The following is a 13,948-nucleotide window of genomic DNA, read 5'->3' on the forward strand; positions in this document are numbered from 1 at the left end:
GGACAAAAGATTGAAATCTCAAATATATGTACACATCTGAATGACTCATTCAGACTAGATAAATGGAAGAATTTAAGTCAAGGCACTCTCAAAAGTTATTTATTTCATATTTATGATAATTATGTTTATGTGCTGAAGTGTATCAGCATAAGTGCATCTTCCCTCCAGATGGTGGAGAGCTTTAATGGGACTGGACTAAATAATATGGAAGACTGGACTTAGCTAAGAAAAAAAAATTATTTCAGGATATACCTTGGCAAATGAATTCGGAAAAGGATCTCCAAACTCAACTTAGACCCCAATATTTAGGATGCTTGAAGTGCAATTCCTCTCTTTAGCTTGAGTTGAATGCAACAAATATCTGTTTGCATCAGAGCTAGCTCTCTAGACCCCATTAACCTCCGTAGAGCTAGGCTCCTCCAAAGAGCAACATACCCGACCCACCTGGATGAGCTGCACTCTCCAACTGTCTGCTTCTCCTCACTGATGTGAAAGGGGCTCCACTGTCTGTCCATATGCAGATGTCACCTCTGTGGGTGTTTAAAGTTCGGTGGGGTGTCTCTTCTGTCCCTATTCTAGCACACAGTCATTAGCAATGGTTTGTCAACCACCAGCTGAAGATCTTGAAAGCCAAACAATATATTTCAAATCAACACCTCATTTGAAATGGAAAATCCAACCTTCTAATTCCAAACATATCTCAATAACTATTTGAAAATGACCCATCCCAGCCTCGTCGGAGGCTGCCGCCACCCAGCCTCTGCCCCTGCCTCACTCCTTGGCTCTTCCACCCTTCCTCAGGTGTCTTCTCCTTGCTTCCCCATCCTTGGGCTCCTGCAATTGTCCCCTCCCCAGCCTTAACCATTACTTTGGCACACGCTCCCTATTCTGCCCCTCTTGGGTGTTACCACCTTCTGCTACCCAGCCTGGTGCTTGAACCCAGCTAGCACTAGTCTCTCCCAGTGGCGGGGTACTGGACACGCTGGGAAGCCTCTCTGACTCACTGCGTCAGTGCGTGCCTTTCCTTGCATGGGCACTGGGCCCTGCTACCCATCCCTTACAGGGGGGACAAATGCGATACTGGAGGGCAAAACAGGACATTATAATGTGAAAGCCACAAAGAAGAAACCAAGAGGTATTTTTGCCACTGCCTTCTGTCGGGCAGGGCTAGGCATGTCAAATTTTAACTCTGTTTTCTTGGAATGTCACTTTTCAGTCAATCCTATGTTCTGGCTGTAAACCTAAGTCAACAGATTTGGAGAGATGACCGGGGTGCGTGCTCCTGCAGAGCACAGCGATGCCAGGAATCCCTCCATCTTGCAGAGTTTATTTCATTTTCCCTCTGACAAGGAGAGTGACACTTGCTCTTTTTGAGTAAAAGGCCCTCAGAGGTAAGCTAGCCTTTCCTGACAGCGGGCTTGCCTTCCTCCCCCACGCTCCCCCTCACCCCTGCCAAACTGGACAAACTGGATACCTTCCCAAGATACACCCCAACTTTTAAAGCGCCGTACTGCTGACATGGTCTAATTCATGTCTCCGTTCAGCTCCTCCGCATACAACGACACAAACTCTCATTGACTCCCAGGAGGACGGACATCATGCAGCAGAGATGGAGGCAGCGCTGCCCTGGCTGCAGGCTTGTGTGGTCCCCATGGAAAGCCCATTCAGTCTGTCAACCATGTTCCTCTTCTATACTCACAATTTCCACCAGGATCACGAGTGATTTAGGACACATTGTCAGAGGAAGATGGGGCCTGGAAATTACCATAGCAGCAGGGGTGGCCCACATCATGCTTTCAGTATGGGTTTGGTGCCCTTGACTGGGAGAAGATGCTTGGTCTCCATTCACGTAGGAGCCAACTGACTCAAACTTAAATAGGGAGATCATGGGGAGCAAAGACAAGCTGCTCCACAGCATCCGCCTCTTCTCCCACCAGGGACTGATGAGAGCCCTGCTTTGCCCTCATCCTTGGAGACCCTTGTCCACTGAACCCAAACCTCCCCAAGGACAGGACTGCAGCACCTGGATTTATGAGGCCCTGCACAGGATTCGGTCTCTGGACACTCAAATATACAAGAGCAATTTTTGGTCATGCAACCTCAGTATTAACTTACTCAACTGGAGTGAAAAGAAATTGGGTCATATTTTGAGGAGAATAGGATGTGTGTGTAAATAATACCTCTCAAAATGCCATTTATTTTTTTAGCTTTCACTATATTTGATCTGTGATAGTCCAGCACCCAGACTGACCTTTAAAACAAACAAGTAGATGTACTTTTTCACCCAACACATAATTAAATTGTGGGACTCAGTGGCACGAAATGTTGTGGAGGCCAATAGTTTAACAAGTTCATAGAGGACAGATCTACTAAGAGCTGCTGAAAGTAATGTTCTGGATGTAACTTCCAGGCCAGGAAGATCTTAGACTGCCAACTGTGGGAAGATTTATGTCTTTCCTTGAACTCCTGTTACTGGCCAGACTGAGCCCGGACTGAGCTGGGTGGACTTTTGCTCTGGCTGCAAAAGGTGGTTCTTCTCTCCGTGCATGGCCTCTCTGCCGTGAACATAAAGCTTTTTTTCTCCAGCACACCTTAATGCTGTGGAGCCACACTTTAAGGTCAGACGTTTGCTTGTTCTGGAGGGGTATTTGTTTGCTTGGGTTTTGGTTGGTTTTGTTTTGAAGAGTGATGCGGTTAAATAAAAAGAGGCGCAGGCTGGACTCTTGCATTATTCATCAGAGTTAGGCAATCCCAAACAAAAGCTAGGTTGGCATTAGTGGGAGTTTCATGCGTTACTTGTTCCTCAAGGAGATCTGCTCCAACAGCACTAATTGGTAGCCTCAATACCAAGAGTCCATGTCTCCATCTCCGTCTCCGACTTTCCCAGGGTATGACAACACGGGAGTCACTCGTGGCTGCTGCAGATGCCATCCAGCGTGCATCCACCTCCACCGTGGGCTCAAAGGGGGAAGCAGGAGTAATGAGGCAGCTAACGCATGCACGGCATGAAAGCCTGTGCCAGGCTGCAAGAAAAAGGAGAGGAAGGTGAGATGGATGAGTGAAATCTGAATAGGAAACGGGATACATTAGGTTGGATTTTCTCTTCGCATACAGTGGTACACAGCAAGATTTGCAGGGACGTAGAGCGGACGGAGATAGCCCCGTAGAGAGCCCGTGGAGCCAGTGGAGATGTGCTCAGCTATTCCCGCTGCGCGGTGATGTGTGATGCACCCTGGGGCTGACTCATCCTCGTGCTACTTTGGTGGATCCTCTTTATTGTCAGGGCAGCAGCATCAGCACAAAACAAGGAATCATACAGCAGTGATTTTGGGAGCTGGGGAACGGCATTTCCACTAGAATCGGCCTCTGTTTGCCATGGTCTTTGCTGTGAAGAACAAATAAGGCTACAGCATGAATTGAACTTTTAAACCCAGGCTGTTCAAGTGGGTTTGAAATTAGGACCTTCTTTACTTAATTGAAAATGAAAGGCTCTTTACAGCATTAAGCTACCCTTTGATACAGTTAAAATTCTAAGAAGGGAGACAAACCAGAATCTTAGCTCGGGTTTGGAGATGTAGTTGTTTCACCTCAGTGGAGCACAAGTTGTTTACAAAAATTATGTTTACAATAGGAACAAAGTGCCCTCAGATAAAGCAAGAAAACCCCGTTTACCTGTGAGGAGAACTGGTAACAGGATGCCTGAGTTAAAATCCCTAGTTCAGCCGGGCATACCGAAATGAGTTATTTTGTGCTGCTTTCTGTTGATTTAAAATGAGATGACACAGAGACAGATTAGCTAAAACCACAGACATTATAAATTGCAATTTGGCCTCAAAAGCTGAAATGCTTTGATCTGTGACTCAGTTGGGGCCAAACTGAAAAGCATTTAAAGAGGGGGAAGCACGTACAAGGGAAAAAGAGCTTGGACACAAACACCATTTTCTCAAATTACAGTAGCTGACCTGAATAAGTCTTCACCATTATTTTAATCGGAGTTTAACCATGTCCACCAGGAAAGGTGCATAGCAGCATCCGCACATGGAGTTTCTCTCTAAGACAAAGCATGGCAGTCTCTAATACGTTCATTAACCATAAGCCTAGAAAGCGTTCCTTCTTTGCTGCCCACTTTGGGCCTCATATTTGATCTGGCCTTTCTGTGAGAAGTGTGGTAAGAGATTTTGGCGCTGATACATAAGCGATTGGTTTGATTTATTCTTTTTAAATAGAATCAGAAAATCTAGGCTTGGCAGCTTTGAAAGTCCTTAAGGGTTAAGAATATGCTTAAAGTTATGTACGTGAGTTGGTGTGTGCTGAAGCAGGAGCAAAATTGTCCTGCTCTTTAGGGAAAAAGATTCTGCTCCTCTCCCTCCCTCCCTTTGGAAAGGTTTCTGCTCCAGCCAGCCCTCCCCACTCTACACGGCAGGTCACGGGGCAAAAACATGGCCAATGTCCTCAGCAAGGTGAGCTCCTCTCACTGCTCTTTACGCAGTCTGGTGGTCTTTTGCAGTCTCTTGCAACATCTATCTTTTAAAATAACATTTTATTTTCACCTTGTGAGCAGACCTCCTTTGTGCTCCCAATTGCCTTGACACGTTTCACAATTCCTGCTTTTGCCGACGCGAAAGGGCAAGTCACGGGGGGAAGGTTTCCAGCTAGGGACTGAGCCTGGCCACCCACACGAGCTGGGCTGAAGAACGGAGGTGGCCCCTGAATGGGCAGAATTCTCCCCAGGCAGCAGCTCCGGCGCTGGAGCAAGGGCCATGCTGGAGGACAACCTGCATCCTTCCCATACATCTGTGCAAGCCGGCTCGAGGCCTCGCTACATCCTGACGTCAGAGGGCATCCAACGGAGAAGAGATGTCAGATTTGTTTTGCCGGGAGTTTAAAGCCAGATTGCACAGGTAGTTTAAAGCCAGAGGATTTTCCTGCTTCCCAGCATGTAAACAAAATGCACCTCTAGTCCTTCTCCCGTCAGCCCCATTACTGCCTAGCAAGCATTAGCACAGCCGTGTGAAGAACCCCTCCAGATCCATCAGTGCTCCTCTTTCCTTTATTGGAGGGGCAGTCATACCTGTATTTGTTTGTACTGCTTTTCAGAGGCTTACCAGCACAGTGTTGTAAACGCTACCTCTCATCCCAAGAAATGTCCTTCCAGATGAGAAAGGAGCCCTGGACTGGCTGGGATTATCCCAGACTGGAGGCAGGAGGCTTTTGACTGACGTCTCTGGTGGTGGCATTTGGTGATCCAACGTGTCTGCCATGGCACTGACTGACTCACCACACACTGTAACTCACTTGGTTGTTCTGCCTCAGCTTCCCTTTGGCAAAAAATCAGCAGTCATATATCCCACGATAACTGCACTGTTTAATGAGATAGCGGCCCTTGTCTTGCTCTTTTTCCTTTAATTGCTCCTACTGAAGACAGACCCGTCTCCAGAGGAGGACGAGCAGGATTTAATGCAGTATTTGCACAGACCTCCAGTACGAAACGCTGCTAGGAAATTGTTTGGGTGGGAGAGTAAAGACAACTTACTTTCAAAAAGGCTCAATTTGGAGAGGTCAATAACTTAAATTTAGATATTGATTCAACATATTGCTGAACCAATTGCCGCTCTTTTGTGTGCAATTCCACTCTTACCAGTCATGTGCTTAAAATTAAGCATATGCTTAAATACTTTGCCAGATGAGGTCTTCAGAGCTCCATTAGCGCTGTATGTTTTTGCTCTAAATTCACTGTAATTGTTTCTCATTGAATAGATGCTCACTGAGTGAGATATAAAAAGAGCATGGGAACAAAGGGGCCCTCAATCTGAGACTTTGATCCACATATTATTCAAATACATAATGACTGCTTTGATTTATGGATTTATAATTCTATTGAGGCATTCCAGAGATTACCCAAAACATTCCAGCTCCAGTCGATGCTGGAGGGTGTTACCAGAGCCCCTGCCTGGAATTAGAGGGATAAAATTTAGTTGCCTGTTTGCTGCTGAGATTACATCACAGATTGCAGGATAAGAGCAAGCTGCATGGCAATGCAGTCACTTATATTTGGTGCTAATTGCAAAGGCTTTTTTTCCCCCCTCACCTAAGAAAAGCATCTGAAAGTACAGACTCTCTTCTACCCGCAGTATATAGAGTTTTGGCAGTATAACAAGACAGCAGACTATATAGTGGGTGTGTTGAAAGAAGGAGCAGATGGTAGATTGCTAGCACAAGGATTTAGCAATGCATTTAGAAAACAGATTATTTTGGAAGATGAGAAATTATGAAGTATGATTAGCCCCCTCCCCTCTATTCCCACTCCCCTCCCCAAACATATCCCCGCAAGATGTTAGTTTGGCCATGCACCATAGGAGTGACTCAGCTCCGATACTCAGTAAGACTTTTGCAAGAATTCAAACAGGTGACAGCTGTAAAGAAAAAAATGCCCTGCTTTTCCTTTGCATCAATACCAGTTTGGGTTTTAAAATTCATTTCACCTTACACAGCAGACCCACCCTGTTGCTAACAGAGAGGATTACTAGTAAAGGGACCTGGCCTGCAAGAGGGACCGTTCCCAGACGATGGGGACGCATCACCCAGCTCCGGACCTGCTCTTGCTGTTGTCTGCTCCCCACCTACCACCACTCTTGTGGGTAGAGGTGTTTCTCAGTCAGTGAGAACTCAGATCTAGGATGAGGACTTACCTTCATACATCCCTGGCTGTAAAATTTCCTTTCTCCCATTCATTACATATTGGTTATGTTGAAAGATTTAGGTGTGGGATAGAGTGTGATGGTTCTGCTGTTTGAGCAAGCAGAAAGAATAAGACTTCATTAAGTGCTGAATCTCTTCATGTGATCCATATAGTCTGGCTTCTGGGAGAGAAAGAGCAACACCAGAAATGGGGGCAACCTGTACTGGTAGACCCTAGGGAGCCTTCTAGTTCATAAGGAGTCCTCTCTTTCTTTAAAGGTGGTCTTATCATGGGGAGAGGCTAGATGAAGGGCTTTGTACTGCGAACAGGTGAAACCCCTGGCAATGTGAGAAGAAACAGTTTTGGGTTTCTCCCCACTGGTGGGACTCTGGAAGCGGGACTTGGGGCTTAGCCAGAGACCAGCTTGGGGAGTGACTGTGTTAACGTTTCCCTCCACTTGGCCATAGTGACAAAAGGGGATTTAAGAAAGACATAAGAGGGGCTATAGAATAATATCTGGAAAGCCCTTCAGTGTGAGACAAGGAGCAGGAGCTGGGCAGGAAATACGAGTGCTTTTCTGGTATGGTGCTAGGAGGTCACTCTTGTTACCCACTTCTCTGCTCGATAGCTGCATGTCCTCAGTGGCTGCTGTGCACTCACAGCTGCAATAACAGGGACCCAATATGAACATCAGCAGGGGAGTCCATGCCCTCAGTCCCTGTGGCATCTTGAAATTAGGTAATGGCAAACCACAGAGACAATACGGATCCTGGACAAAGAGTTTAATTTTGGTCCTTTCCAGTTCATCCTCTCAGGATCTCAAATTCTTGGGACACAAGGGTGAGTTTCACCTGGAGACCTAGATCACTTTGGATGTTTCAATTAATGTCATCCTAAATAAGAGGTCTAAAATAAATCAGGTGCATTGCATTGTGAAGGTGCCTGTTTCTTCCAACAACTATATAAAGAGCCCAGAGTAATCAGTTCAGATATAGATTATTACTCTGTAGACATTTAAGCTGGGTGAGATAAACGCCACCCAAAGATCCTGGTTAACTACAAGAAATGTTCCGTTGGTAGGAAAATCAGCCACCTGCAGTCCAAAAAATAAATGCAGTGTGTTACCTACGCACAAGACAGTACTGAACACAGCTGTCATTCAGCAGTACACCATGACTTAAGGCCATTAGGGAGAAGAGGAGGCTGTACTGATCACTGAGAGGAAATTCTCTTTGGAGATGAAAATGTCCACTTCAGCATGAAATGACACTGGGTTTAGTGTGTTGTTTCCCCAGGTGCACCATCAGATTAGTTCATATCACTTCACAACTCAAACGAATTCTTCAGTGCAGTGACGTTGGACGTGGTCACTCCTGGCAGTGTCCACCTGCCTGGAGATGATGGAACTGAAAAGGCAGCCAGGAATTTTCTGGTCATCAAAGCAGCTATGTCTCAGGGATTACCAGCAGCTGAGTGTTCGGATCTCATTTTTGAGTTGGGAGTGGAGTATAGGAAACTAGATCTTACATCATGCATCAACCACTACCTCAGCATTTCAGAGTGAAGGCACATCCCTCCAGAAACCACCTGTTTTCCATTCATGCTAAGGCTGTGTCCTTTTCGCTATCCAGAATCCCGGCAGAGGTTTCTTCTGGTTTTTGATAGACTGGTAAGTCTGGATGGTCTTGATCTCACAGCAAAGCCAGGTGCCTATAATCAGGAAGGAATTGCTTTTTTGTGGATAGGACTGATCTGGTGGTGGAACAAACTCACAAGGTAACACAGTCCTCATCTTCTCTTGTGGAGTGCAGACTATAGGTACTCCTGAGATATTGTAGATTTTGGAAGAACAGAGTTTATCTTGCATCTGTGTCATCTGTGGTGGATGAAAGCTGGTGGAGAACTATCAGGTCCTTGACTTAGAGATGGTCAGCACTGCTTTCGAAGAAGGCAGGCTGATTTTGCTTTGAAGGAGTCAATAAAGTGTTTTTTGCTCAAGAAGTCATTGCTGAATATTGGTAATCCTGGTCTCTCTCAGCTACAGCATTTTCTTCTGGGATCAGATTGTGCAGAGGCAGCTCTCAGACGAGCCAAGTGCCTTCGCTGTCCCTCACCCTCCTCAGTCTCACTATAGCCATGTCTAAAATGTAGAGCCGGCTTAGAAACCTCTTTCTGGAGACTTGTGATCACAAGGGACATACTGCCATTGGACTGACTGCTGGTTTCAAACTTTCCAAATGAGCTTTTTTTTTTTTCTCTCCCCCCCCCACCCCCCCAGTGCTGATCTGACACAAAGAAAACATACTTTGGGAATGGGATGATTTTGACAACACTCTGACAGAAACCAGGCAAGTTTCCAGTGCAGCCCCACTTGCCAGGTGGGTTTCCAAACCCTCCTCGTTTCTTGTCGGCTCGCGCACAGCCCCCCTGGCAGGCTGCCCTGCTGAATCCCAGGCACAAGGCTTGTGGGTACAGCAAGTTCCTGGAGCTTCCCGCTACTGCAGCGAAAGAGCCCAGCAAAGGTGACCGATCTCAGGGCTGCAGTGCTAAGAAAGCCATCCTCCCCGAGTCTCCTCTCTGGGAGTCTTGGCAACGCTTGTAAATGTTTGACACACACAAAATACCATCTTAAAGTTTTGTCAGATAACTTTTGGAACTTTGCCATTTCAAAGTTTTATTTGCTTTTGGAGTAAACTTTATTTTTTGGTCCCATCTGTGGAACAGAGCATGGAATAAAATGTAGATCCATCTGTTCAAACTACCGATTACCTCTGACTCTGTGAACGGGGAGGTGTTGCCGCACTGCCTGCAAACGGTCCTGGAGCAGACGTGACCTCTCCTCAGCAGCTTCATTCTTTCTCCCTGGGAGATCTCCGCAAATGGTCCCACTCCCCACACATCCTCCCGAAGGGCTCTCAGCTGTGGGGCACCACAAGGTGTTAATCCTGTCAATCTCTCTTGTTCCTTGTGGCCATGAGGAAAGGACATTCAGCAAGATGCAGCTCTCTTTTCTTTTTATCAGGTCTACAATGGCCAAAGGCATGTTGCCGTTTCCTCTCGGCTGGAGGACACAGCTCAGCCTCTATGCACCATGGGACTGGTGCACCGCCAAGGACAACCCAAAGGGAACCCCACGCAGGTGAGATGAGGGTGATTACGGCAGCCTGGAGACATGGCGGAAGCCATGCCAGCTCTTTTGACTACAGGATTACACATTCCCATAGTTCAGGGAAAAATCTGCAATTCAGAATTAATTTTAGACTCCCTGCTTGTTCCTTGGTGGTTTGGTTACAGCAGTGACGCAGCCAGCTTTGCAGAGCCTGCGTCTGCCCAGCAGGCTGTGGAAAGAGGCAGCCCATCTTGTTCGTCCTTTCTCACCTGGCGATCAGGTGGCTGCGGTGCCCCAGCACGTTCGAGGGATGCTGCAGCCAGAGCCCTGCGAGAGCCTGGCTCTGCTGCACAGCAGCGCCTCGCTAACTGAGTACGTGAAACACGCTGGTTCCCAAGGGGAATGTAAGAAAACCTAAATTAAAAAATAATAATAATAATAGAATTCTGGTGTTTTTGAAGCCAGTCTGGGTTTTTTGTCTTGAGGGAGGGGTGGATCTTGGGGATTTCACATGCTGCAGTGCCAAGCACAGCCAGGGAGCATCTGGGAGCCCCTCACTGGTACAGGGCTGGGCTAACAGCTGATTGAAAGCACTCGGTTCACTCTTTAAAGAAAGAAAGACTTGAAAGGCTCCACCATGGGGGAAGAAAAACACAAGAGCGGTGGTATGAGGAGCTGGCTGAAGGGACAGAGACAGGCTGCGAGCTGGGGTTTAGCAGCTGAAGCCTATTAAATGGACAGATCAATCAATAGCTCTTCCAATAGGAGGCAAAGATCAATCTTTCCTCTTTCCCTGCATGGCTTACCTACCCCTGCTCCCCTGTATTCACCTCTTATAGCCAGGCGAATTCGGAGGAGCTGGACTGTGCGAGGCTGGATTTGGCACAGAAAGCTTGCACTGGACCAGGATCCTGTTGGGCTGTGCTGCTGTGGCAGGGGTCCCCACTCCATCCCAGTTTGGCCAGTTGGTGTTCACCTGCCCCTCGCACAGGACTTGGGGCTGTGCAATGGCCATGTTGCTCGGGGCAGGGAGGTGGGAAGTTAGCAACAGTCATACTGGTAAAAAGTCATACCGTTAAACAACAGGGTCAGGTACAACACCTGGGTTTGATCAGAACCAAGTGAAAGAGAGATGTCCTTATAATTTATACCTGTGGCCAAGGAGGTCACCTTCCTGTTTCCCACAGTGAGCAATGCCGGAAGCTTCACAGGATGGGTCCAGAACCTCTTCAGTAAGGAGATGTGGTCTCTCCTAATTGGAGATTAGCTTCAACCCTGCCGTGTTGCTTCAGAGATGTTCCTGTCGGCATTTTGCAAGGATCCTGTAGTTGTCCATGGGCAAGCAGAAAGCCCGTGAGCCTCAAGAGACTGGCCTTCAGCAGTGGCCCATCCTCTGCCTACTTAATTCGGAAAGCTCCCGGGCGTAGGCCAGCGTGCCTGCCTGCTCGCACAGCCCCCACAAAAACGTGCAGTGCTCTAGACATGATTTTTATTCAGAGTAATGAAAATAGTCCACCCAGTCAGACAGGCACAGCTTTGTATTGTGAGGAGCTGGTTCCACTGGGGAATTTCTGAATTCAGATTACCCAACTCCAGCTCGGCTGGGGTGGGTGCCAAGGTATTTGGGCACAAAACGGTCAAGTGAGGTTTCATTCTTTTTTTGTAGGCAGACAATATTTTTATGCCCCGTCATGGCTGGGCAATCAAAACAGCAATTAGGTTGCATCAGCAGATGTGCTTCCTTTTAGTGACTGTCGGCCTCAACAGCGCAGAAGCTATATTCTGTTTGGTACAAAGATCTTTTCAGTTCCAAATATAACTTGGACCTTTAAAGTGCTTTGTCAACCATCTGAATAGCTGAGCAGGGGTGGCATTCGCTTTTAGCACTCTCAGCCCAGAAAACTGCAGATGTTTATCTTTAGCACTCCTGTAAGGTGAGCAGAAAATGGAGACCTTGCATCTGCTCGGCAAAGGCAAGCGGAGCACAGCCTTGTGCCATCGTTCACCGTCCTAGATGGGAACGACAGAGCAGATTTTGCTTTCACGTCAGCACAAAACCAGCCCAGCTTCCCCGGTCTGCACGGCCAGCGGGAGCCGTGGCCAGAACGGCTCGTGGTTGTTACTCTGTCCCCTGGCGTGGCCTGGCCCAAAGTTAAGCAGCTGTCCCGAGAGCCATGTAACGTCCCTCTGCGATCGGGGACAGCAACGGGCGCTGCAGGAGGGGTCATCTGCCATGAGCCCTCTCAAGTCAACGGAGAGAAATGGTGACATGGTCCTGAGCGTGTTAAACAGAGGAGACAAACCATCTGCTGACAGCTCCTGCCTCTGCAGGTGACCGGAGGAGACAAGCCACCAAAATGTGGCACTTTGTTTTTAGATGACCAAAGCCAGGTGAGGTGAATCCGACCCTCTACCTATACGTAGCATTGGCACCCATAATTTCCCAAATATTCAGCACTCCCAAATCCACCGAGCAGCAAGGAAACTTGCTGGTACCTGTCACTTCGGAAAGTCAGGTCCCAGCCATGCCTCAAGCTTCACAGGAATTTTTGCAGGTTGGAGCAACTAGGGGTTTAGGTAAAATAATACACACAAATTTCACTCAAATTAGCTGAGATGCAGCAAGGTAGAGACCTAGGAGAGAGATTTATCTCCTCCCGGCTCAGGATATCGTGGGCGCAGGCACGTGCCCATCTGGCACCAAGGGAAGGCAGGAACATGCAGCTAGTGGCATGGGCACCTTGGGTTACAGCACACCACCCTGGAAACCCACTGCAAGCAGAGAGTGCAGGCAGAGCTCAGGGTCTGAAAAGCACATAAGGAAATGGGGCTCCATTTTCATTTGAACCTCTTTGGTATTAACAGATTATGAATACAGTTTAACAGGCTATTACCTATGGCAAGAGCACAACCTGGTCATCTTCAGGTTGTCTCCAGGCTGCCTGCAAGGAAAATAGTTTCACCTCTCCATGTTAGGTGGGTTTGTTTTATGTAACTAACTACCACTTCTAATAATGTTTGAAGTTAAGATAAACTCCTTATTTTTCCATATTGCTCTTTCTTCTCTTATATTCACTTTGCTCTTTCCCCCCCCCGCCCCCTCCTCTCTGGTGTGCACATGTGTATTTGTGCTGAGGATGATCAGCTTGTAGGAAGTAAATAATTCACTGGATGCTACTGGAACTGGCTCAAAAGTTAATTCCACATCTAGGGTCTGAATCAAAGCAAGTGAAGGTCACCTGAAAGTTTTTTACTGATTTCAGAAGAATGCTAGATACTTTGAGCATGTAAGAAAAAAAAAAAAACAAACCCAACAAAAAGAAGAGAAGCAAATTCTGAGCTTTTCAGCTTTGGCCCTGGCCCATCAGTTAGTCACCACGTGTTGCAGTGGCTGAAGCACCAGCTTCATGGTGAACATGGGACGAGCTGGAGATAGGGTTCATGAGTGCTGAGAGGGCAGGGACTTTTCCACATGAAGTTATGAGGGCCCTGAGCCTGGGCTGATGGGGTGACTGTGATGGATGAGCCCAGCACTGAGAGCCAAAGGGTTCCCTGGGGCTTTCTCGCCAATGTGTCCCTTGCAGGCAGATTTCATCCAGATGCCATTTAAAAGATATTAAGCTCTTTCCTAACTTCATTTGTCTGTATAAATAACTACTGCAACTGACAAAGGGCTGTTCCAGGATCACAAAAGGGATGGGAACTAGTACTCAGAGCTAGAAATGGGAGGACAGACTTGAGACAGCAGTGTTTTTCCCAGGCGAGCTGTCTGGGGCATCCTTTAAGCCTCTGCAGCATCCTGAATCCTCATCACCTCCTGCAGGGCTGGGGCAGTCAGGCTGGGCACAGAGGGTCAGCTGATGATCTTCCACTCGTCACACCGATGGAGGATTTCAGTTGTACAGCCTCCTTTTGATACACAGGGGTTTGGGGCTCACTGCTACTCATCCTACGTTATTGTGCTATTTATGTGTTAAAACCTATACCAATCACTTTCACTTTACCAGCCTAAGTAACCTCCTCACTGAAGCATGGCCACCAAGGTTCAGGGCATTAAGTGGCTACCAAAACAGTCTCCACTGCAGTGTGGCTCCTGCTTTCTCCTGCCTATACCAAGACAAGACTCTCATCAACACCAAGATCAGGTTGTCTTCCTGCCC

The sequence above is a fragment of the Ciconia boyciana genome, chromosome 1 (assembly GCF_034638445.1).
Source record: "Ciconia boyciana chromosome 1, ASM3463844v1, whole genome shotgun sequence".
Taxonomy (NCBI): Eukaryota; Metazoa; Chordata; class Aves; order Ciconiiformes; family Ciconiidae; genus Ciconia; species Ciconia boyciana.